Genomic DNA, 26,925 nt, shown 5'->3' with positions numbered 1-26,925 from the left:
TTCTTTTATGATTTGTAGATGGCTGCCTTCTTGCTATGTACTCACACAGGAGAGAGAGAGCTTGTGTCTCTTCCTCTTTTTATAAGGGCATTAATCTCATCATGAGGGCCTCATCCTTATGACCTATTCTAACCTACATTTCCTCCCAGAGGCCACACCTCCAAATATAATAACATTGAGAATAAGGGCATTAACATAAGAATTTTGGAGAAATGCAAACATTCAGTCCATATCAGCTATTTCTTAGTCACAAGTGCACTCTGCGTTGGTGAGGTTAAGCTCCTTCCTGGAGCTGTGACTATTGCCAGCAGGGTACACCTTGTGGGAGAGCTGACACCTCCTCTACCACAGTAGTGGAGACCTCAGTAGGCTTCTCTTCAGGGATGCTGAAGTAATCATAATCCGTGCCACAAGGGCCACGAGGCCTGAGGAGATCAAGGCTTTCTGGGCACAAAAGAGGCTGAGTATTGGTGGAGGTGAGAGAAGACAGGCAGGTGTTTGCAATACCACAGAGACACTTTTGAAAATAAATTGGTTCACAATTTTTGCATTGCATTTTCAAAATTAATTCAATTCTTTGTTGATCATCAATCGATTGTTGATCATCATAAATTAAGCAGAATTATTGCTCTCTCAGTACCTCTATTGACTTTCTATATATTTAATATAGGAAGTCAATATTTAGAGGCAGTCTTCACACAATTATGACATAATGTTAAGTGAAAAAGTCAAATATAGAAGTAGATCTGTGCTATCATAATGGTAGGAATTTATTTACACCTATGTAAATGGACAAAAACTGAAAGAAAACACAAGCTTTAAAATATATTATATTAGCATGGTGTGAATGTGAGTCAATTATTTTTCATCTTTATTTTGTTCCTCTAATATTATGAACTATGCATTAATATATGTAATTAATATCTCATGTATCTTTTGATTTGTTTTGAAACTTTTGATTTAAATACTTGAGCCTTGTACTTACTCTTACCTTTGGGAAAAATACAATAAATTTTTAATAATTCTATTTCAAACGGGCCAGGAGAAAGTATACAAAATGAAAGGCATATTTTACAGTTATTCTGAGGAAAATTAAGTGATAATTTACATATGCATAGCAACAAATATATACAATCTACATTTTAATAGAACCAACATTGAACGTCTTTACCAAGAATATCATTCTTATCATACCTTTTGAGATAGAAAACTCAAAAGGTTAACACTGTTTAGGCATGAGATCAAATCTTGATCTTGTGCTATTATTGTTTTATGACATGGTACATGTTTCTTCTTTTAACCTCATATTCCTTTTTTGTAAAATTTGAGTGATAACACCTTCCTCATTGGGTGCTTCAAGGTTTAAGAATTGAGAAAAATGTTTCAATCCACTAGAGGGATGAGGGCATAAGTTTTGGTTTGGATATATTTATTTTAAGTTGCCTTTAAGCTGCCCGTGTACAAAGGTGAAGATAGGAATGACGATAGTTCAGAGGAAAGGACTGAGTAAACCTCATAATCCTAATAAGGCATTAGATTCAGTTTATGTCACTAAAATGATTATATCCCCCTCAACAACAGTGTATAATTCATTAGAAAGACAATATTGAGTGCTAATATATATGAGCAATATTATTCCCATATTATCAGTTTTCATAGTATTCCTGAGCTTATGTTTTATTTTAAATATGAAATACTTCTCTCTATATATATATGTATTCATATGACTTATATGCTTGCTTTACAAGGGTCCTAAATTTCCTGATTGAGTAATTCAACACTTGGAATCAATATATGCAGGAGTAATTCAAATATTGGCCTGAGTAAAAAGACTCCACGTCTAGTGGTCTTGACTATCTCCATTATGTTTTCAGTTCCATCATAGGTCCTTCAGATGCAGAAAGCTATGCATTTCCAATTTTTCTCTTGTCTACCCAATAAGAGGTCCAGAAATGTCTACTCTTGTAAGGGTAGTGACTTAAAATATACTATGGTCTTGGAGAACAAGCAATTAACTAGATTTTATGGAGCCGTTCAGCCCATTGTAACACTTCTTCTTTAAACATACTTTTCTTATTTTTGAATGCTCCCCTACCTGAGTCTCCAAAGTCAGTCATTTTACCTCTTGTCTGTGCAGATCACCAAGCAGTGTGTTGCTCATGTTGATGCTTTTTGGAGCAGAGATCATGAGCTTCAGTGATGATATTTGATTCAAATTTTTCTATTACCCTATAGCCATTCTATTTACTTATTTTGCCCTTATTTAAATGATCTGCTTTGCTACATCAGATGTATTTATTCTCACTTTCATTTTTCAGAAAAGTAGTGAACTAAAAATGTTTTATCTATTTTTCAAAAGATGGATATCTTAATGTAATAAAAATTGTTATTTTAACACAATAGATAAACATTAGTATGAAGACTCTGTCAGATCAGGCTTTTTAAAAAATGAAACAATGTGTGATTAGTAACAAGAGTTTTCTGAGTGAACCACTTTTGACATCTTTAATTAAAACCTGAAAGAATTTGAGAACCAATTTTTTTCCTACTCTTTTCAGTTAACTAAGGATTGAAGTGGACAACGAGAAAGGTAATTTCTCCAAAATACATCTGGTAAAAGGTTTTTTGAAATACAGATCCTTACTTTTACATATCAGCAAGTTATTGATCTATTGGTGGACAAAATCCTACCGTATAAAGCTCTTAGTGCTAACTGGGAAAGCTTCCTTGTGCCATAGATGTTCTACTGAAAACTTATGCACTTTGAAGGTAAGGAGATATGGGGCTGGGGGTGCTTAATCACAAAAGAATTGTCTTCCCTAAGTTTGGCAATTAAGTTTATCAGGTATTATCTCTATACGAGGTGGCTATTTTACAAATAGTCACATTCTATTTCTTAAGTTTATCATTTTCAAATGTTGGATTTTCTTGAAATGACATTTTATAAATACAAATGTGGCTGTCTCGAGTGTCTCTAAATATTTTTCTGGTTTCACTTAGTACACTCTGTGTAATCACACATTTACCTGTCCTGTTTCATTGTCACCTCTAACACATTATTTGACCCATCGTATCTGATTGATCTATACGAAACAGATGTTTTTGCAGGTCAAAATATGGCCAAATGTTTTAAATGAACGTCTAGTCCTTACGAGTTTTTCATTTTAAGAATATAAGTTTATCAAACATGCTATGTGAAAATTTTTAAAGCAGCTTGCTTTATGCAGAATTTAAAAGATAGATATTAGAAGGTATAGATACAGAGATAGAAGTATAACACAATAATATAAAATTTTCAGGTTATCTTAAAACTATGCACAGGGCTTTTCACTACAGCTGAGAATGGACATTTAAAACATACTTTAATTCACAAAAATCAAAGATTTCTTAGTGTTAGAAGTGACCTTGGATATCATACTTAGCCTACTTTTTCAGAACAGGATACTTCTTACAATGAAGCACTCACTAACACCATGTAATTCAGAGTCAGAAATCTTTTTATCATGCTGAGCTGAAATACCTTTCTGACAGCTACTCTTGGTCCACAGGCTATTCTTTGGAGCAACACATACCTATTCTAATCCGTCTTCCACATGACAGTCCTTTTAAACATCTGAGAAAATACATATTGTGACCGTCTAAATCTACTTCTTTCTTGAGTACACATCCTCAATTTCTTTCATCATTTCCAGGTGATAAAGATTTGTCATCCCTCCTCTCTTTCCAGCCACCTGCAGCTTGCTAATGCCTCTCTTCCAGATGAGGCCTGACAAGAAAAGAGCACAATGACACTGCAGAACCCTCTGTTCTGGATCCAAGCTTCACAACTATGGAATGATAGCAATCTAATGCTCCCTTTCCACTTTACAAAATTTTGTCTTTTGTTTTGTTTTTTTTTTGGTTGGTTTTGTATATCTGTTTTTTAATCTGCCAACAAATGACCATGATTGAAGTTATTTTCTACACAGACTCAGTAATATTACTAATATCTCAGCTAGAACAACACCTTATGCTTGTCTGGTTCTAATTAGTTGTATCCAAGGATTTTTTTATAGTACTAAAAATAAACAGTAGATTAACAATTGAATTTGGGCACTAATATCCATCTGCTTTTTTTCGTTCTTTCGTTCTTTTTTTTTTTCAGATGAACTCTCCCTCTGTTGCCCAAGTTGGCGTGCAGTGGTAGTATCACCACAACCTCCATCTCCTGGGATCCTGCCCACCTTAACTGCTTAGCTGGGATCACAGGCACGTACCACCACGCGTTGCCTTTTTTTTTTTTTTTTTTTTTTTTTTTTTTTTTTTTTTGAGAGACAGGGTTTCACCATTTAGCCCTGGCTGATTTCGAACTCCTGGACTCAAGTGATCAGACGACCTCGGCCTCCCAAAGTGTTGCGTGAGCCACCATGCATGTTTGCCTGCTTCTTAAATAATAAAATGCCACTATTTCAAATTTTATAAAAAATAAATAATTTTTAAAATGATTGTCTTACTTTGTTTTATGTTATAGGTAAAAGCGTTGGCGTTTATCATTGTAGCATTGATTCAGTTTTCCCATATATATCCCTCTCCTCATACAGCTGTCTCTGAATAAAGTTCTGAGAAATAGCTTGTAGCAATGAGTCAAATTACACACACTAAACTGCAAATTTTTAAAGATTTTAAATTATGTAAAATCTTACTTAAAAATAGCAAGTAAAATGTTTGCTTCTGATATTTAAGACTATATTTTCTATATTCTGATACTAATACTTTTTTTTAATATGGAAAGATCAGCATGACAGATAATCACTGATTTATTACTAGATATGTTAGATAGCTTACTATTTTATTAAGCAGGCCAAGATGCTCTTGAACCAAGTTTAAATTATAATTTTTAATTCAAATCTGGACTATTGTAGTGATTCCTCCTTGGATGCTAATTACACCAGTGATTTCTTCACTATTTTTGTTCTCTCACAGTACTTTTCTTCTGCCATGGTTTGTCATTTAATTTTTCTTGAATTGCAAATGTGAGAAACTGGACTCACGGCATATTCATGAAGGTTTCTATCACTGGAATTTTGTCTCCTCAGTAACTTAACAGAGACTGATTAAGGACCTTCAAGTAAAAAAAGTTCTTGTAAGGTGAAATATAACCTTTACGTTTTTCCTTTTTCTTTTCTTTTCCACTTTTTGTTGTTTGTGGATAATATATTTCCCCTTTCACAAAGAGTACAAGACACGTGACTTACTGATCATGGCACATTCCACTGACTTCCACAGTGATCCAGTTTAGTAAATATTCTGATTATTCCAATTTTACAGGTGAAGAACCTGAGAAAATGAAGGTTTGCTCCAAATCATGCAGTTTGAATTACTAGAGTTGGGATTCAAACTAATGCTTCCTGATGACAAATTCCATATAATTTCATACTTGCAGACTACCTCTAAGTTTTAATGCTTCAAAAAGGCATACTGTGAAACTACTGAAATAATATAAAATGAGATTATAAATGTAAGCTCTTTGTATTCACATGTGGTTAATCTGAAAACAAATTCCAAATATTTCATTTAGGGAAATTTGTATTTTGTTTATAATACATATTTATATCTATTTAAAATAAATATTCAATGTTTTATTTATCATAATACTAGCAGTTAAATTATTTCAGTTCGCTATGATTATTCATTGGAATAAACATACTTTCATAGAGAAGCCTCCCTTCCAGTTACAAGATGGTATTGAATTCTTGTTTCATCTCTTGTTAGGCTTTTATCTAATTTACAAAAGGTACAAGATGCAAATATAATAATAAAACTTGCCAGCAAATGCTTTATAAGACATCAAGTATTTCAATCACCCAAAAGTATGACCTTTAATGAATTATTGTTTAACCAGGCAGTTTAAAATAGGGGAGACTTAGAGAAGCAGCAGAAGCAAGCAGAAAAGTTTATCCAAAATATTGACAGGTAGCAGCCTGAAAATACAATTTCTAAAGAAAGCAATGGAATTATATTTTGTGATCATGAATATGTTTAATGTAGATTTATGCAGTTGTAATATCATAGCTTTTGCAATTAATCGTTTACTTTCATTAAATTATTTTATATAATTTTTATGATTGTTTCTATTAGTAATTGTTGCTTTAGAGAAAAATCTATCTGTACTTGCTTTCTTTGCTTTTTCTCCTACTATTTGATCTCAAATGCACTTAGACCAGGCTTTCAGTTCCACCATAACTTCCAGGCCTTTGCAAAAGCGCTTAGCAAGTAACAGTAACACCAAAACAAATAAAAAATCACTCCTAAGTTCTTATCTAACCAATAACAGCTTTTGTCATGGCTTTTCACTTCCTCCTTAAATCTTTACAATCTACATTACCATTCTTTACTTGTTCTTTCAATCTCTGTAGGTGCTCCTTCTCAGGCCTTTCCCCCCCACACACTCCGCCCCTAATTATCCACATCTCTGCAATCTGTTTTGGTCCGCATAATCCTTACTTTTCCTGTCTTCTTTTAGAGTATTGTCAGCACACCAGTGCAGACTTTCAATTTTATATCTCCAGCCAACTCAGCTTTCTTATACTCCAATATTACATGTTCTGCTGACTATTTTACATCTTCGCTAGTATATCAAATATGCACCCACACCTGTCTGGAAATGATCTCCTTAATCTTCCCATCCCAAAACTGCTTTCTCTGACACTTGCCCAATCTCAATAAGAAGAATCTTGTTTCTAGTTGTCTAGGCAACTCCCACCCTCTAGTTCCTATAGAACAAAATACTGGGATCATCCTTTATGCTTTCCCTTTTCTTACATGTCATATCTTATCGAACAATAATTGCTTAAAATGTAAATTAAATCACGACATTGCTCAATTCATTCAAAACTCTCCAGCAGCTTGCTATCTACCCTCACAGAGGGTGAAAACCAAAGTCCACACAATGTCTCACATTGATGTATTTTTTTTTCTAAAAAGATTTTGGTTTTATCCCACCAGCTCTCTGATCTCACTTTTTTCACTCTCCATCTCACTCTGCTCCAATCAAAAACATTCTTGCTTCACGGCATTTTCTTTTTTTTCTTTTTTCTTTCTTTCTTTCTTTTTTTTTTTTTTTTCGCTCCGAGTCTTGCTCTGTTGCCCAGGCTGGAGTGCAGTGGCGTGATCTCGGCTCACAGCAAGCTCCGCCTCCCGGGTTCAGGTCATTCTCCTGACTCAGCCTCCCAAGTAGCTGGGACTACAGGCGCCCGTCACCTACGCCCGGCTAAGTTTTTCTTTTTCTTTTTTTTTTTTTTTTTTTGAGACGGAATCTTGCTCTGTCACCCAGGCTGGAGTGCAGTGGCCGCATCTCAGCTCACTGCAAGCTCCGCCTCCCGGGTTCACGCCATTCTCCTGCCTCAGCCTCCCAAGTAGCTGGGACTACAGGCGCCCGCCAGCTCGCCTGGCTAGTTTTTTGTATTTTTTTTTTTTTAGTAGAGACGGGGTTTCACCGTGTTAGCCAGGATGGTCTCGATCTCCTGACCTAGTGATCCACTCGCCTAGGCCTCCCAAAGTGCTGGGATTACAGGCGTGAGCCGCCGCGCCTGGCCACTTCAGTTGATGTCCCTTCTGTCACCAAAAAAATCCACGACTGTCACCTTTACATTTTTTATGTCTCAGAGCAAACACTGCCTTAGCAAAAAAGTCTTCCAGAATCTCCCAGAAAAACGAAAGCAAAAAACCACCCAACCATAACATTCTCTATCCCTTTAACTTAGATTTATTTCTGCCAAGACATTCATCACTTCAAAATATTGTACATTTTAATTTATTCATTAATATCTTCATTTTCATACTAGAAAGTGAATTTCAAAAGGATAAAGTTTTTTTTTTAATTTTAATGTTTTCGTTTTTAATTTTTGTGGGTACATAGTAGGTGTATACATTTATGGAGTACATAAGATGTTTTAATGTAGGCATGCAATGTGAAATAGGCACATCATAGAGATGGGGTATCCATCCCCTCAGCATTTATCTGTAGGGATAAGGATTAATAAAATGATTCATGGCTATATTTCTAGTTCACTCATAATGGACACTATATATATATGTATATATACACACATATTTATATTTCACATATATATGTGAATGAACAAAATACATAAAATTGATTAAGCACCAACAAAACTCCTAGAAAATTAGAAAAAAGGTGTTATAATGATTTTCATAGATTATTTAACACATTTTATAACAAAAGTTGATGCAAACTACATAAATATAAATAAAATAAGCAAATACAATAAATGAGCATATACAAATAGAGAAAATACCAATAAGAAAAGAAAATGGAAGATATCGTAAAACCCAGTACAGTTTCTTGGCTCCCATTTTGGCTTTAATTTGATTTTACATCAGCCAAAGCAGAATGAAATACTATAAATGACATTATTTTACAGAATCAGGGAGATTAAAATAAATACCCACCCCAGTTCTCACTGAATGTTAAAAATAGCAACAAAATAAAATTAAACAACAACGAAAAAAGTTATCCCCAAAATGAACAACGGTTCTCTGTCATAAGAAAAAAGAGACATTCTCCACCTCTCATTCCATCCCAACCCCCTAATGGAACCCTGTCAGACGTGGTGGACACCATGCCCTACTCATTCTTGTGATTTGAATATTACCAAATCTTATTATGTCTCTCAATACAAAAAAAAGCGCAAAGACCAAAATGCAATTCAATAAAAGCAGTTTTATGAAATAAAAATAATGAGATTCAAGTATAGAGCTGTTTGATCAGGCTGGGTGGAAAGATGAGTAAGTCAAACATTTTTAAATGAGTAGATATTATATAGCAGATATTTCATTGTGTTGCATATTTAAAGATGCTTTGTGTTCATAACAGTATACAATTAACACCTACTTATAATACTAATGTAAATGGAAGGAACCACTTTCAAAAAAAAATATAGAAAAATCAATTTTCTATTTTATGGCAATTTAATTTTTACAAATAAGTTTATGAATTTAAACTATAGCATGTAGTATGGCATATAATACTCTGAAATATCCTATAGTTGAATATTTTTTCAATTTTAATGTGATAGTAGTCATTTCAATAGTAAAGAAAACATTTAGTATAGATTTATTCTGTTTTGATTTTTTAAACTTTTATAGAACATAGAAATAACTACTGATATTATACTTTCAATATTCCAAAAAAAGACTTTTTATACATTTTTTTCTTTGAATAGCCTCAAGTGGAAAATAATAGATAGTCCCAGAAAAATATGTAACTTACTATTTGACTGTAATATTTACAAATTAACTTAAATTCCACAGGTACAACATGTTTTTCAAAAGTCTCTTCTAAGATTATGCTTATCTTCATTTCACACACACCTTAATATTAGGAAAAAAGTGAACGGACTGTCCCTTCTCTGACAAGATATAGAGAAAAATTATTAAGAAATACACTGATTCCCCTTCTAGCTTCGAAAGGTATGAAGAAATGCTCTGTATGTGTCCTTATGTGATTTCAAAATTCTTGTTAAAGTTCATTAGAACATGGGTAATTTGTAAAAAAAATCTGTACCCCAAACATGTTTCCCTTTTACTATTGTGAATTGTCATGCTGTCACAGTGATCTTCTTTCTATATCCACTGTTTAGTAAACATTTTAGCTCTGTTTTTTTTTAATTTTTCTTTTCTTTTTTTTTTTTTTTTTGAGATGGAGTCGCACTCTGTCACCCAGGCTGGAGTGCAATGACACGGTCTAGGCTCACTGCAACTTCTGCCTCCTGGGGTCAAGTGATTCTCCTGCCTCAGCCTCCCAAGTAGCTGGGATTACAGGCACCCACCACCACGACCGGCTAATTTTTGTATTTTTAGTAGAGACGGAGTCTCACCATGATGGCCAGGCTGGTCTGAAACTCCTGACTTCAGGTAATCCTCCCGCCTTAGCCTCCCAAAATGCTAGGATTACGGAAATGAGCCACCGCACCCGGCTTAGTTCTTATTCTTGTCCAGTTTATAAGACATTAAGAAAATTGTGGAATAAATAACAAAAAAGTCACTTTTATTTCACAATAAAGATAATTAGTATTAGAAATATAAGACAAATCGTAAAATAAATGTTGCTGAAGGAATTCCACAACCGATTATTTATTTCCTGCATGGCATACCTGTTTGAGGCTATGTCATTCAAGCAACTCAGAGTGCACAAATTATACCCTTAGGTTGTTTATCTAAGCTATAAGCTCATCACACAAAAAAGTGAAATATTCTCTTAACCAATTTATTTTGACAATTTTATACCTAATAGCTAATTTGATTGATATTTTTGACTGAACTTTCCTAGTGTTAGAGGAACTAGTTACAATAACGTAGTTGACATGTATTGAATTTACTACTGTGTACAAACGTACCCCACCAATAAATTAAAGGTTAAATCAACAATCTAAAAACAAAAAGTTATTATTATTTTTTATTTTTTCCCAAGAATAAGGTTAGGGTGAAGAAGGCTCAAACATTTCCTGAAGAAATCTCTTGCAGGATTCTCTGTGTTTCCAGGGAATCTGACTATATTTACACTTCAGTAGCAGATGCTATTAATGCTCCAGTCCGCAATGGTGAATCAGTCCCCCTGCAGGCACAGAGGACTGTTCCTGCACTCATTGTGCCATCTGGAGAGTCTGAGTCTCATGGCTGCTTCTCTGCCTCAAGATTTTCTCTAGCACCATGGGGGCTTGTTCAACCAAGTACAGGGCAGCTTGAAAGGGATCTGAGTTTTAACAGCCCTAAAGTCAACCCTCACCCATGAGCCTAATTAGGAATATATTTACCCCAGCTTTCCATCTATCATTGTGAAAATTCTGAGGTGTGTTTTGTATGAAACCTCAGAGGGAAGATATACAAGAAGCTGGAGCAAGATGAAGCTCCAAATACTTGCACGTGTGGACCTGCTCATTATTATGTCCTTTCTCAACTTTGCTCCATTCTCTGTCTTGTTTTCCCCACTCTCTCACTTCTGCTTGCTTCCTCAGATCACCTCCTGTTAAACTATTTTCAGTGTATACCTAAAGGAAACCCAGACTAAAGCAACTTCCAAAAACAATCTGGAAACTTTATTATAAAAAATATCTAGAATTTTTAGCATGGGCACCATATAGGTAACATGACTCCAGAGAACTTATGTTTTCATAAGTAGGATTAAAAGATTGAAGATTTCTGTGTGACAGAAGAGAGATGTGGCTAAAAAACAGAGACTTCAGAACAAGATTGCATAGGTTTGAAACCCCCTTAACTAGTTACTTCTTGATCTCTCTGCTTTAAATTCCTAGAGATATTAATAAGCTTGAACTAGTAAGTTGCTGTGAGAATAGCTTCTGACACTGCACAAACAAATGCTGAATATTTGCTATTGCTGTTGTTATAGGTTGTACCAATTTGGACTACAAGCAGTGGTTGAAACAGCTCTCGTGCTATTGAATACGATTTCCAAGGAAGTATTGCTGAGGAATACACTGAATGTCCATTATTGTTTCAAGTATGTCTATTTGGCTTTGCTGAAAGTTAGGGTGAGGGCCAGAAAGTCAAATAACACCTACTCAAATCAGACAACACAGAAACAATGTGTATTAGAACTATATTTCATGTTTTATTAAAAAGAAAATAACTCAGTTTATACAAACCTTCAAATTTAAAGATGATATTGGCATATATAAGTATGACAACATAGGCCAGCACATGAATAATTTTTAATAAAAATATTAGTTTCACATTCACACTTGGAGCTATGATTTATTATGTTGGAACTATGTGTGCTTTTCATGAAATTTTAAACTTCAGGACAGAATTCTACTTTTAAGCAAGCTAAATAAATCTATTTTGGATTGTAGTGATATTTGCTTGATTTGGTACTTCTATTAGTAGTTTTCAATACTCTGGAGTTCTAGTCAACACTAAGGTGTGTATCTTTATGTTCTAAAGTCCTTTCTTCTGTTTTGTCTACTTTCTTGTTTATTTCTTATCATAGCTTGAGTAATTGTTGCATGCCTCCAAGAGCCAAAACTGAGAGGCAGGGTTGAAACCAGCACTGTTTGGGCCTAGAGTAAGAGCAAATGGTGTGACTAAGTTTACTATAACTAGAAACGGCGTTGAGAGGAGTTCAGGTCTTTGTCACAGACTTTCGTTTGGTGGAGTGTCAATGCTACACGGCGCCTCACTCTTTCAGTTGGGATATACTGATGCTTTTTCAAGCTACACAGATGACTTGCATTAGAGATCTTCTAATTCCAAGCATGTAATCATAGTTATTTATGTATGACTTAGAAGAAAAATAATCACTGCCCAGAAGCTCTTGTATAAGTATTTCAAGAACTTTAAAATTCTAGAAGGCTGTGGAATCAACTTTACAGAAAGAAAAAAAAATGCTTAAAGGAAATAGCTTTTATATGTTTTCTTCATGTTTCCTTGAACTAAGATATGGCTAAGAGATTCATTATAAAACTATGTGCTGGATTAGTTATATAAGAGAGATACATTTAATTCTTAATCAGTAATTATATATTAGTGCTGAAATCCTTTAGATCAGCCCTATTCAATAGAAATAGGCAAGCAACAAATACAAGCCACATATGTAAATATGTTTTATAATAGTAACAGTTAAAAAGAAAAAAGGTAGCATTATTTAAAAATATATATTCTGTTAACCCCAAATATCAAAAATATTATAATTTCTACATGAAATGAACATTATCAATAAAATATTTTACATTTCTTTTTTTCATACTGTGTCTTGGAAACCTGTGTTATATTTAATTTCATAACACACCTCAATTTAAACTAGCCCCATTTCAAGAGTTCAATAGCCACATGTGGCTAGTAGCTATCCTTATTGGACAGTACAAACTTAATTAACAATATACTAATATTGCTTAGGAAGTGACTCAGTCCAATACTGTATGTGTGTGTGTCTGTGTGTGTATGTAAAGTTTTATTTTGTTTTAAAATTACACATAATAATTATACATATTTATGGGTAACTGTGTGTTATTTCAATACACTTATGTATTGTATAATGTAATGATCAAATTAAGGTAAGTATCATATCCATCACCATACCCTCCCACTTGCTGGCTACTTTATGAACTAGTTCAAAGTTTTTTTGCAAGTAGAATTATTTAATATGCTTACAGTTTCCTTAGCTGCTACTATGGGGCTGTCAATTCTCCATTCATTGAATAGTCCTGTGTGTATTTCTAGAGGCCCATCTATCTTCTCACATTCTATTTTTACCCTCTCATGAATTGTGAAGCTAGACAATAAAATTTGTTTGAATTGCTTTCAAAGATGCCTATGTAGTTGTGAGTAAGAGTCTGAGATGTTTTAAGAGCAATGAACAGGATTTTTATCACTCAAGGCTTGTATGTGCTGGTCCTTTTAGTTTCGGTTTTTGTTTAATTTTCAGCTCTTGATTTCATTCTTGATAATTTATATTTTTAATAAAAGGATACAATGCAATATGTGTGTGTGTGTGTGTGTGTGTGAGACAGAGAGAGAGAGAGAGAGTTGATGAGTTGGTAATCACTATATTTCTACCTATAGCTTTGAGAGTATAGCATTTTTTATCTTCTACCCAAGCAAGGTAGGACAATAATACGACATTTTGAGGACAATAATACGACAATCCGTTATCATTAACTCTGTTGGAGAGTTTTGAAGACACTAGAGGGAGTTAAATGACCCGGAAAACTCAGTCTATGGGAAAGTCTATTGTATTCATCTCTGTTATTTCCACTGCCATGCATCATTGAAATCTTAGAATATGATTTCCTATAGTGACATATAGACATAACAGAAAATTTTCACCTTCCTTTTAACCCCAAATAAAATCTCAGAGATTTAAAAAATATTTTCTATTCCACATGCTTAGTGTCAAACACATTATTAATACATTATTAAAAGTAATTTTCAGAAAGTAATTACAAAATGTTTAATTATTTTAAGTAATCAACCTATTTGAGAAGCCTAGAGATAGCAGGAAATATTCAGTATAATATGGATCTCGTTTGTAGATTAAGTCTGTGAAGCTGTGGTCACACTAAGTCTTGCAGATTTTCCCCATTCTATAAAGCAAAAAGAACGCATGAGAATTTATAGGTATAAGCTACTACAAATTGTAAGCTTATTTCCCTGGAACCTATCTGTTTTATCGTATGTGTAAGTATAGCCCCAAAAGTCACCGAAATCACGGGTGATCCAAAAATGTGTTTCTTTTTTCCCATTTTCAACAGAGCAGAAGAAAATTAGGTAAAAAAAAAAAATTGTTTGAATAGTAAACATACCAGCTTGCCAAAAGTAGCATTAAAATAAAAGCATAGAACTTTTTACAAATGACATTTGCAGTCATGGTAATAAAATAGACGGCTAAACACTGATCTGGTGCCACAATGTGCAATTTAAAAACTACCAGGGAAGTTTTTTGGACAATTTATTATGCTTTTGACACATGAAATCTTCACTAAAAAGCATATATAGGTACCAAATTCTAAATTATGAAGCATGAAAATATAGATATTTTAACTTTATTTCCAAAGGAAAAAGAAATACTGTTGAGCTAAGTGAATTATACTATTCATGAAATAACATTCCAATATTTGAACCTCTGGCTAGCCTCTTAAAATTTAGTAAGGTAAATACTGACACTTGGAAAACACTTACAGTGTAATCTTGGATACTAACAGACTAATTAATTTACCATACATTAGCTGCAGGGGTTTTCTACTTCCTAATTTTGACATCTTGTCACTGAGGATAATAGATCATCACTTGAAGATTACCTAACATTTGTAGAAGCGTGGTTGCCAATTCTCTTCATTTACATTTTAACTCTCTCTTTCCCTTAATTGTTGTACACCATAACAGAGTAAGAGAAAAACTTCAATCTGGAGAAATAACTTGTAAATAAAACAGGCATATGTATATGATATAAAAATCTGTCTTTGTAACTGTAAATATCAGCCATATCAACTGTTACCTATCTAATTTATTCTTCAAATATTAGTTTAAAATGCACTATGTGGAAGACATTATGGGGGCACAGATTGGTATAAGACACAGTACTGAGCTTTAAAAATATTGTATAGAAAAGAAAAGCAGAAGAACAAATATTGATGCTATCTTATTTCATATAAGATGAGACAGATATTGTGGAAATAGTAGGATTTGATTTTTATTTTAACATGACAAGTGGAATAATTGGGAGCATAAGGCATGCCAGATAGGGTTAAAATATAAACAGATAAATTAGTGAAGAAAAGTAAAATGCATATTTAGGGATAATGAGTTGTCAAAATATAGTGGAATATAAATTATTTTGTGAATAATAGTTCTATCAGTTAGCTATTGCTACATATAAAATCACCCCAAAACTTTATGTTTTAAAACAACAGTAATTTATTAGCATTAGCTCATCTTGAGTGGCTGAAGGTCAGCTGATTATGGCTGGGTTTGGCTGGGATGTTTCATCTGGGATGACTCTATTCCACATATCTCTTTTTTTCCCCCTTATTCTCTTGATGATGAAAAAAGAGCAACATGGCTCATGGAAATATGCATTATGTCTTATGGCTTGACCTCACAGCTAGTATACTATTCCTTTTGTTAATTCAGTTGATCAAAACAGGTCACATGGCTAAACCCAAAGTCAAGAATCAAGTATGTACATTTTATTCCTTTATTGAGAAGAGGTAGAAAGTCAGACACTGAATGTGCAGAGATAGGAAGAGTTAAAAAATTAAATACAACATTGCAATTTACTACAACGATAAACTGCAAACGTGGAAAGTTGATCTACTGCAGATGTGTAAAAGTAATGATTGCCAAATCTTTTCTTTTATTATTATGTTACAGGTAAAAGAGATTTATTAAAAGTTTAGGCACCAAGGTGTTTTGTCACAATTGTGTTTTCTTTTTCATTTATTTTCCACTATAGTCACCTCTGTCATTTTGTTAACTGCTTTTTGTGGGTCTAAAATATCTTTCTGTATGTTGAGGTAATTAAATTATTACCAATTTCTTCTTTCTAAAATTTAAAGTTCTGCCTTTTAAGTCTTACATCTATCTATAGTTATTTTAATTTATTTATTATATGGCATTCTGAGAGATCTTATTTTAATTTTTGAGGAGTAATATATTTTACTAGCACAATTTAGAGCGTAGCCCATTCTTTGTCCACTGGTCTTTAGTATCACATCACTTGTATATCAGGTTTTCATAGAGGCATAAAGTGTTCTCTGATCTTTCTAGTATCTTCCAAAGGTTACTTCAAGGCTCCACTCTACCCCCAAAGCACACTATCTTAATTTTGCTAAATTAACTTTTTGAAGTTAGACCAAAATAAAACCAATTGAGGGAAGATTAACACTCTTGAAAATCGAGTCTTCCCATCTACGAACACAATATGTCTCTCCATTTTTATGCATCTCCATAGGCTTTTATATATATATATGTGTGTGTGTGTGTGTGTGCACGCACATGTGTGTATGTTTATTTTTAGGCATCTCCTTTATCAAGTTTAGGTCAGAAAAATAAAAATAAAATTTAAGGTATTTTAATTAAAAAGAAATTTAGATATCAACTTGTTTTAAACTGTTAGAAGAGCTGAAGAAACAAATGACAGGAAAGACCACTGCTAAATCTTAAAATGACTGCGAGCTTTCAAATAGTGGGCCATTGCAGGACTCTAAAACTACCAGCAATTAGCATAGCTTCCAGCACTGAGGCATATGATACTAAAAAATGCATCTGAGGCCACTGTGGCTGGAAGGAAAACAATAGGACTTCTGCTTCTCTTACGTTTTCCCTATCTCTTCTACATCTCCCATTGAGTGGCACCTAATCATGAATCCTGCTGACAGGTGTTTTGAGAAATGCAGTTATCAGAGTCTCTGGCCTTCTAATATTCTGGAGAGCACAAGACTTAGGAAAGAATGCTATGTACTAACCCAAAATCCAGCACAATACTACACAATCATCATTTCCATTATGCATGAGATCTCTTGTTATTCCATTTTCTAATCATTTATGACAGATCGATAGGAATGTATCATTTTTCTATGTTAGTCTTATAACCCCCAAGAGCCCCAGAATGCAAATATGAATGCCCAAAAGGCCAAATCTATATTTTCTTCCCTTCCTTTCCCTTACTCCCTCTTTCCTTCCCTCTCTTCCCCCTTGGCTCTCTCTCTCTCCTTCCCTCCCTCCTTTCTTCCTCCTTCCTTCCCTTCCTTCTCCCTTTCCTCCCTCGCTTCCTCCTTGACTCCCTCCTCTCTCCCCTCCCTCCCTTCCTTCCTGCTTTCTTTTGTTTCCTTCTTTCCTCCTTTCTTCCCTTCTTTCCTGATGTACTTCTTTCCTTTTTTTTTTTTTTTATTTAAGTCTTACAAGACTTTCAGTAAGTTTCAGTCCACTCAGTGGTTAAAAATGTATGTTACTCACTCTATCACAATAATAACCATCTGCTAAACACTTTTCAGATGCCAAGTTTTAAATATAAGAGTGTGTGTGTGTGTGTGTGTGTGTGTGTGTCATTGCTTGTATATGTACAGATATAGATAAGATAGATTTTGTGTGAACTTTTTGCACCCTTACAAAAATGAGATAGTATTCACTTTTTACAGTCAAATGAAAGTTGAGGTTTATAAAAATTGAGATACAGCCAAGTTCTTCACTTAGCAAATATTACAGCAGAGAGTCAATCTTAGTTTTAACTTATTTCAAAGCCTATAATCTTTCCATTTGTCAGAATTGTCTCAATACACTCAGCAAATGTGACAGTTTCTAAGCAGAATTCTGTATCTAGTTAAGAATTTGTCTGTCTGGGATTCACTGTGTATACTAAGCTTATTTCAGAGAGACGAACTGAATTTCAGACCCATCATGAAGAGACAGAGCCCTTCTTATGTTGTAGTATAGCCTTGAGGTATTCAGGTGACTAAGCATTGAGACTAACAGTTCCATTGCTTGTATGTAAGCAGAGGTGGATGGAAATTTTCTTATTCTCAAAACTTATTCCAGAAAATAAATATTTCCTGTTTCCATGAGTTATTTTCACAATAGAAATATTAAATAAAGGTTAATATTTGCTGAGCAAGTATCATATATGAGGTATTTTGCATACATTCATATTAGCGAAAGTGTTTGCATGTTTTCAACCTGTAGATGCCTTGAATCACACTAGCAAAAATGTATGTACTAGAAAGCCTATATGATCTGTTACATTATCACACTAAAATGTATTCCTTATTTTTCTTCCTCTTGCTTCGGGCAAATTCCGTTTTCTTACATATCCTTAGGAACTTCAACTTGGAAAACATTAATTCACCAACGTATTTCCTATGGGTAGGCTGATATTGAAAATAATCCATCGATATCCAACTTGAACCACCCCCTCCCACCACCACAACTGGCAGATAGAGAAAAATGTTGTCTAAGAAATTCATGCAAACTCAGATTACAATGTTCATATCAACTGATACATATATTTATTTAAGCCATTCTATTTCGGTTCATCTTACTAGATTTTTTTTTTTTTTTTTTTTTTTTAGATGGAGTTTTGCTCTTGTTGCCCAGGCTGGAGTGCAATGGTGTGATCGTGGCTCAGTGCAACCCCCGCCTCCTGGGTTCAAGCAATTCTCCTGCCTCAGCCTCCCAAGTAGCTGGGATTACACACATGCACCACCATGTCCGGCTGATTTTGTATTTTTAGTAGAGACGGGATTTTCCATGTTGGTCAGGCTGTTCTCAAACTCCCTACCTCAGGTGATCTGCCCATCTCGGCCTTCCAAAGGGCTGGGATTATAGATATGAACCACGGTGTCCGACCTTACTAGGCATTTTTATACTTCATATAACAAATTTTCCTATAAAATACTTCAAAACAATATTTTCTAAAAGACAAAAAACTATAAGTATAGTTAAAATAAATAACCAATTTTTACAAGTGGTAAAACACAGATGTCTATAACCACCACCTCAAAGATTTTATTGTTGAATAACAATTTTGTGTGGAACTGTTCCATCTCCCTTCCTGATGATAAGAAATTACACTTTTCATTCATCTGGACACATGACCCTTGAAAGATTTCTGTGGACACTCTAATTGCTAGGAAATTCTTTCAAGGATTCAGTCAAAACTGTCTCCATCCACCTTCCTTCATTATTTTGTCAATTATGGCCACACTGTAAACATTTTAGCAAGTAGTAGCACTGTTAATTTACACAATACTTATGTAGCAACTAATATGAAAAGTTTTTCTTTTCAAATTTCTATGCAATTGTCAAGAGCTTTAGAGACGAAAATTAGATTTCCTGTTTTTGAAATTCAGAGCACATTCTACTCTATTCTTATCAACTGTAATACTCTCTAAGAGATGCATACATTGCTACTTAGAGGTTTCTTTTCATGAGGTGATGAGAATCCTGGCAATGCTAAAAATCTATAAACCTAGAGCCACTCAGACTCTTCTCTAATGAAATAAAGCTCTTCCTCTTGGAGCTGAGCCAGTGTCTCCTGGATGAGTTCTATAAGTTATTGAGTGGAACATTTCATTCTCAAAGGCTGAACTCAAGACCCCTTTTAATATATATTGCCTCTTATTATGGCAGGAATTGAGTTGGTTATGTCAAGATGAAACTGTCAGTTTTGCAGCTGAATGTTTTCAGTTGTTACAGTGACAGATTAGGTGCAAGTATATGAATGAAATGGTGTTTCATTTAAAGTGACACTGTGAATCCACTCTCATCAGATTCATCAATTCTAATTCACTTACATCTTTTTGGAGTGCTCAGTTTGTCTCATTTGTTTCAATTGCTTCCTATTCTACCAATATGCTTTTCAATTAGTTGGAAGGAGCAACAACAAAAATGACATAATAAGAGTGCACTTTGCTCTGCCAAACCTGATTCTACAGGTTCTCTGTGCAGTTAAATACACTCTACAACCTCAACTTGAAACCTGAATTTATTAATAGATTGACAAAGAGCCTCTTCTAAAAAATTAATTAGACTTCTGTTGAACTACATGAATTTAATACAATTCGGTTGGTAATTGATAGAATGCACCAGTTCACAGGTGTCCAAGACATTTACTCTATTCTATTTCCATCTGCTGATGTGTCTAGTATAAATTCAAATTGCATATCCATCATCCATCTGGAAGTGAGCATTAGATCTGTAACCCTCTTACATACAGCTGCTGTGATGTGTTCAGTGGTTTGGTTGTCTTTCTTTGAATGTCACAAGCATCATAAACAATTTGGTTCTAACATTACTAAATTCAATTAAGATGCTTAGATTTAATTTATCTCTAGTATTCACAGATATCTCAGATGTAAAACAAAACTTAGGGTTTGATTTGTTAACATGTGTCCACGATTGTGAGTTAAGAACAAAATGCTTTATAAATAGGAAATAACAGCTTCCAAGATGTTTACGTTTACAGACAGAATAGAGATTATTATTATTATTTTGTGTGTGTAACCTATTCTTAAATCTTTCTTATTGTAACAAACAGAACTTTGATGGCAAAATTTGGCTTACAATCTGGCTAATGTTAGAAAATAGCAATGGATTAATTTATATGGAACTCAATTTTTTCACATGATTTGTGGTTTCACTGTTAGATACTTCCCCTTCCCTTTCTTTATACTTTCTATTTAATTTTTTTTTAATGTGGTTGCTTTTCTTCACAAGATTAATTTAGAGATACCTGGTACAGTTAGGGCCTGCAGTTGAAATGACAGACTGACATGATTTAATGAAATGAATAAAAGACACATGGAATGTAACATTTTCTGCAATGAACTGCCAAAATTTTAGTGTGGCTAGTAGAAAGTAAAATCAAATACCATGGTAAAACTTTAGACTCCTACACCTTCCAAAAGAACCGCTCTCACACCCACATTTAGTAACTTCTCTTCTTTAATGCTAATTTTCAAGCTTGAAGGTACTGAAAGCATAGAGTAGGATGAGAAAACTCCTCTCCTATTTTGAATCAATTAACCTGGATTAACCTAACAAATTAAAGGATAAACATGTGACAGTCTTGAAATTGGGTACACTATTGTCAACATTTTATAAATAAGCAGATTAAGATAATCATTCTAGAGTCATAGTGTACTGACCTTCTTGATTGATTATTTAAAAAGTACATCAGAAGTATTGTAGTTAAGTAGCACACAATGGATTTAATTCAAGATAGTCTACTGGTACCACTTAGTCGTAAATAACAAACGTCTAATGATGTATTTCAAAGTATTTTAGAGTATTCATTTTAAAGGATTATTATTTACACTATGCCCAGTTTTACTCAAAATAAGTGTAATTGCTCTTTAGTAATTTCTATTGGTTATGTAAATATGTAAGAATGAGGAGCTGCTGTGCAAACTGCATAAAAGCCATCTTCCTTCAGGAGATCCCCTTTCCTGGTGGGGATGACTCTACCTCTCTCCACCCATGACTTCCTACTTATTTAACTTAAGCATTGCCTTAAAATTCAAGCACATAAAAAAGCACAAAAGCCATCTACTAGCACATTATATATGTCAGTTGAGAAAGATATCATGGAACAGGAGGCTATATCTGAGTATTGTTTTCCTTATTGCTTTCAGCAATTTTATAACACATTCGTTTACTTGCCATCCTCATATCAAACTAAACAATTAGTAAGGACAAATATTTTACCTTGTTTCACTTTTAATAATATTTGCAGAATGTTTGTAGGGCATTTATGTTACTGACACAATCTAGGTGTTTTCAATTCAAAGAAAAATCACTTAATTTGAGAAAATAACATATTAAGCTTTAGCATATTCAGCAGTTGTTATTGGGAGCTCCATTAAGGATATGCATGAATCTTATTTTTTTTTCAACATTTCTTTCAATTTTATAGGCATTTTAAATAAAGATGAACTGTACCTGCTTTCTGAAAACAGGGTCCAAAGTATGCTCTTGACAAAGGAACTGGTTTTTGTAAAGTAATCCTTTTGCAGTAGTCATGCAAAAATGATGCTTAGTAGATCTTGAATGGCATTAAATGGCAATCCTTTAAAGGCACCTGTTAAGAAAGAATATATACTATTGTGATTACAAATGATCCTTTTTCCAACTTTGCTTGACCAAAACCCATGCTTCTTATTAAATACTTTATATCAATGTTCTATTTAGTTATACATACAAGCACCATACTTTTTACCCATATAAACAAATACTTACAGCTTCTAATTAGGTATATTTATATAGTTGCTTTTTCAGATGCATTGTTTTCCTTTATAATTTATATTTAATAATATAACAGAATGTCACTCTAAGCTTACATGGGTTACAATAGCTTAAAATATTTAACACACTAACTTATACCTGCATTCCCGGCTTTTCTTAATTTTTATAAGATAATAATATGAAAATTCTATACTATTCCTAGCATTTGCAATGTTAAATTTATTATCTATTTTATTTAAGAATTTACAATATGCATTTTTCTTAAAAGCTTATATGTGATTTACTTCTTAAAATAAGTTTGAGAATTATGCTGGTGCATATTCCCCGGTGACCTGAAGGAAATTTACATGAACGGGGCCACCTCTATTCTCTTTATTTCTAATGAAGTTCACTGTTTAATGAAATTCTCCATACAACGAAATTTATATTTTTAGTAAATTTAATCTTTGATAGATTTATTGATGTTTTAGCATCGAAAACGTAGCATAGCTACCCATACATATATTTCAAATAGGAATCTAATAACGTATTTCTTATAGTTTTCAGCAGTTTTATAACATCTTCCTATACTTGCCATTCTCATATCAAACTAAAAATTTAGTGATGAAAACTATTCTACTGTTTTTCTCTTTAATAATATTTCCAGAATATTTATAGAGCATTTATGTTTATTGACATAATCAAGGTGAGTAAGGAATACAAGTTTTAAACTTTAGATTGATGACTTCAGAGTGATTGAAGGCCGTCAACTGAGACTTCATGTTAAAATACTATCAAGAGTCCAGGGAAATCTAAGGTACATATTTCATGATCAGATTGAGAAAAAGTATTTCAATTGCTTGTAGTTGTCACTACCAAAGGGTATTGACCTTTATGATTTCTATTTATATTATTTGGAACTTGAGGAAATTGACATTTTTGTTAAAAAGAAAAGTAGTGAAATATCAGCAATTTTAAATATGTCAACCTAAGATTTCCTTTAATCTCGGCTTGCATTTCTGATATCAAGTCTAAATTATAGATATTATTGTAGTATACAAGTTGTGAACAGGAAGAGCTTTTTGTCTTCCTTGCTTCCTCCTTCTGTCTCTTCCTCCCTTCCTCTTTCCCTTGCTTTTGTCCCCCTTCCTTTTTTCTTCTCCCTTCACTATTTTCTTAATATTGTAACAATTTTACATATCTGCTTTATGCCTTAGTGCACAAAATTAAAAACTAAAAAAGTCAGGCATTTTGTTGAGGTTTACAAACTTAGGTGGAATGATAGTTACTTAAGTAAAAAGCAAGTCTTTATTTTAGGATTTGACAAGTTATTTTTTTTTCATCTTGGACTGTCATTAAGATGGATTTTTTTGGAAGTCAGGTTTTTGTGTTTCTTACTGTCATTATTTCTTAGCAATTATACAGTGCACCATTTTTCCCTACAATATGGAAATATTGAGAACATTAAATGCGATAATACACATAAAAAGCTTACCAACATGTCTAGCACATATTGAGTAAATAAGAAGTATCACTAGTTACTTTCACATTGCATTATGAACATAGCAAAATAAAAAAAATTATAATGAACACTGTTGTTGTGGTGATGGTTGTTATTTTCAAATTCCTTCCTCAAGTTTGCTTCTCAGAAGCAAAGATTTTCCATTTTATCTCTGGAATAAACTCATGCTTGTCTTTAAGACAGTCATCAAGTTACCAATGTCTTTCTTCACAGAATTGGAAAAAACTACTTTCAAGTTCATATGGAATCAAAAAAGAGCCTGCATTGCCAAGACAATCCTAAGTCAAAATAACAAAGCTGGAGACATCATGCTACCTAACTTCAAACTATACTATAAGGCTACAGTAACCAAAACAGCATGATACTGGTACCAAAACAGAGATATAGACCAATGGAACAGAACAGAGCCCTCAGAAATAATACCACACATCTACAACTATCTGATCTTTGACAAACCTGACAAAAACAAGAAATGGGGAAAGGTTTCCCTATTTAATAAATGATTATGGGAAAACTGGCTAGCCATAAGTAGAAATCTGAAACTGGATCCCCTCCTTATACCTTATACAAAAATTAATTCAAGATGGATTAGAGACTTAAATGTTAGACCTTAAACCATAAAAACCATAGAAGAAAACCTAGGCAATACCATTCAGGACATAGGCATGAGCAAAGACTTCATGTCTAAAACACCAAAAGCAATGGCAACAAAAGCCAAAATTGACAAATGGGATCTAATTAAACTAAAGAACTTCTGCACAGCAAAAGAAACTACCATCAGAATGAACAGGCAACCTACAGAATGGGAGAAAATTTTCGCAATCTACTCATCTGACAAAGGGCTAATATCCAGAACCTACAAAGAACTCAAACAAATTAACGAGAAAAAAAAAAAAAACAAAAAAAAACAACCCCATCAAAGAGTAGGCAAAAGGATATTAACAGACACTTCTCAAAAGAAGAAATTTATGCAGCCAACAGACACATGAAAAAATGCTCAGCATCACTAGCCATCAGAGAAATGCAAATCAAAACCACAATGAGATACCATCTCACACCAGTTAGAATGGTGATCATTAAAAAGTCAGAAAACAACAGGTGCTGGAGAGGATGTGGAGAAATAGGAACACTTTTACACTGTTGGTGGGACTGTAAACTAGTTCAACCATTGTGGAAGACAGTGTGGCAATTCCTCAAGGATCTAGAACTAGAAATGCCATTTGACCCAGCCATCCCATTAATGGATATATACCCAAAGGATTATAAATCATGCTGCTATAAAGACACATGCACATGTATGTTTATTGTGGCACTATTCACAATAGCAAAGACTTGGAACCAACCCAAATGTCCACCAATGACAGACTGGATTAGGAAAATGTGGCACATATACACCATGGAATACTATGCAGCCATCAAAAAGGATAAGTTCGTGTCCTTTTGTAGGGACATGGATGCAGTTGGAAACCATCATTCTCAGCAAACTATCGCAACAACAGAAAACCAAATACTGTGTGTTCTCACTTGTAGGTGGGAACTGAACAATGAGATCACTTGGACACGGGAAGGGGAATATCACACACCGGGGCCTGTTATGGGGTTGGCGGGGGGGAAGGATAGCATTGGGAGATATACCTAATATAAATGATGAGTTAATGGATGCAGCACACCAACATGGCACATGTATACGTATGTAACAAACCTGCAATTGTGCACGTGTACCCTAGAACATAAAGTATAATAAAATTAAATTAAATTAAAAAAAGGAAAGACAGTATGTTGTGATGATGAGACTACTTCATCTGCAGTCAGAGTCAGATTTCTTTAGGTTTCTACCATACACTTATGTTTAGATCTTAAACACTTATTTACCATTTCTGGGAGTAACTATGTCAGATCCTATGCCTACTCAAGGAATTATAATAAAAGTCTTAAGAATAATAGATGAGAAAATTATTCCTAAACTGAAAGTTTTACATATGTTAGTTGTTATTCCTCAAGTTTCGCATTATGAAAAACAATGACGTTAGCCAACTTATATTTTTCTCTCCATTTCTTCGAAAACTAGATCAAATCTAAATAAGTAATCATAGGAGACTTACTGAAAAATAAGTTAAGTTGTCTTATTATTTCACAACCTTGCTTCACACACCATAGGTCAACATACATTTATCTTTTATTGCTTTGCTGTGATTTTGTAATCTCACATGAATTTTACTTTACAGATGGAAAAATAGCCTAAAATTGTAAAAGCCATGTAATCACCTGATATTCTTATTTTCTTTTTTACAGTCATAACTCCCTCTATTTCAAATCGTCACCAATGTCTGTATCTTCTTTTTAGAGTTTATCTCATTTCTCTCTTTTATTAGGCTGGGATACAAAAATTTGTCCCTTATCCTAGGGTGGCTGTCTTGAATAGACTCTGCCTGTAATTTTCTATTCTTATTGTGTTATTGACCAGAAAAACAAATATTTAAAATTAATATGAAATAAAACCTTGTAATTAAACCTTAAATTGATAATTAATTTTTATCAACAACGTAGTAACTTCAAGATAGTATTCAACATTGTTCCCTATGCTTCAAATGACCACTTCCCACCCTTGTCCACCTAAAGAGCTTCTATTCATGTTAAAATCCTGGTTTAGATATGAGATTTTAAAAAAAGTTTTCCCAATAATTTTTGTGTTCTTTCTACTTCTGAAACTTGCTTATTAAGTGTATTGCCCAACACTAAGTGATACATCATTGGTGCTCTTATAAGAAAAGGAAATTTGGGTACACAAGGAGACACCAGAAACATGTGGAAGCAGTGTGGTGATCACGTGAAGACAGGAGTAAGGCAGCCGTCTGCAAGCTGTGGGAGAGGCCTCACAAGAGACCAAGCCCATTGCAAACTTCATATTGAACTTCTAGCCTCCAGAATTATGAGAAAATTTTCTGTCATTTAAGCCACCCAGTCTTTGATGTTCTGTTTTATGGCAGCCCTAGAAAACTAATACAACTGGGGACAAGGAAATCTGGGGAATAGACATATAAGTTTATGGACACTCTACAGTTGACTAAGGAAGAGGCGCTAAAGAAACCAGTACACAGAATGGCTTGGCAAACTAAAACCAGTCTCTTTCATCAGCCATTGTAGTATGAGCACATTGTAGTATAAGCACACTG

At 33.8% G+C, this 26,925-nt stretch overlaps 1 protein-coding gene across 3 annotated transcripts in view; it reads right to left on the bottom strand.

Annotated features, from left to right (window-relative positions):
- CNTN5 (contactin 5) overlaps positions 1 to 26,925 on the bottom strand; it is a 1,343,675-nt gene that overhangs the window by 1,011,785 nt on the left and 304,965 nt on the right. For all 3 annotated transcript variants that reach the window (XR_012422789.1, XM_005579428.4, XM_065528914.1), the window contains exon 2: positions 21,949 to 22,087. The gene's annotated coding sequence lies outside the window, so the exon portion shown is untranslated. The remainder of the gene's footprint in view (positions 1 to 21,948; positions 22,088 to 26,925) is intronic.

This window comes from Macaca fascicularis, chromosome 14 (genome assembly GCF_037993035.2).
Source record: "Macaca fascicularis isolate 582-1 chromosome 14, T2T-MFA8v1.1".
NCBI classification, from domain to species: domain Eukaryota; kingdom Metazoa; phylum Chordata; class Mammalia; order Primates; family Cercopithecidae; genus Macaca; species Macaca fascicularis.
Note: the sequence above shows the minus strand (reverse complement) of the source record. Positions and strands in the feature narration are given on the sequence as shown.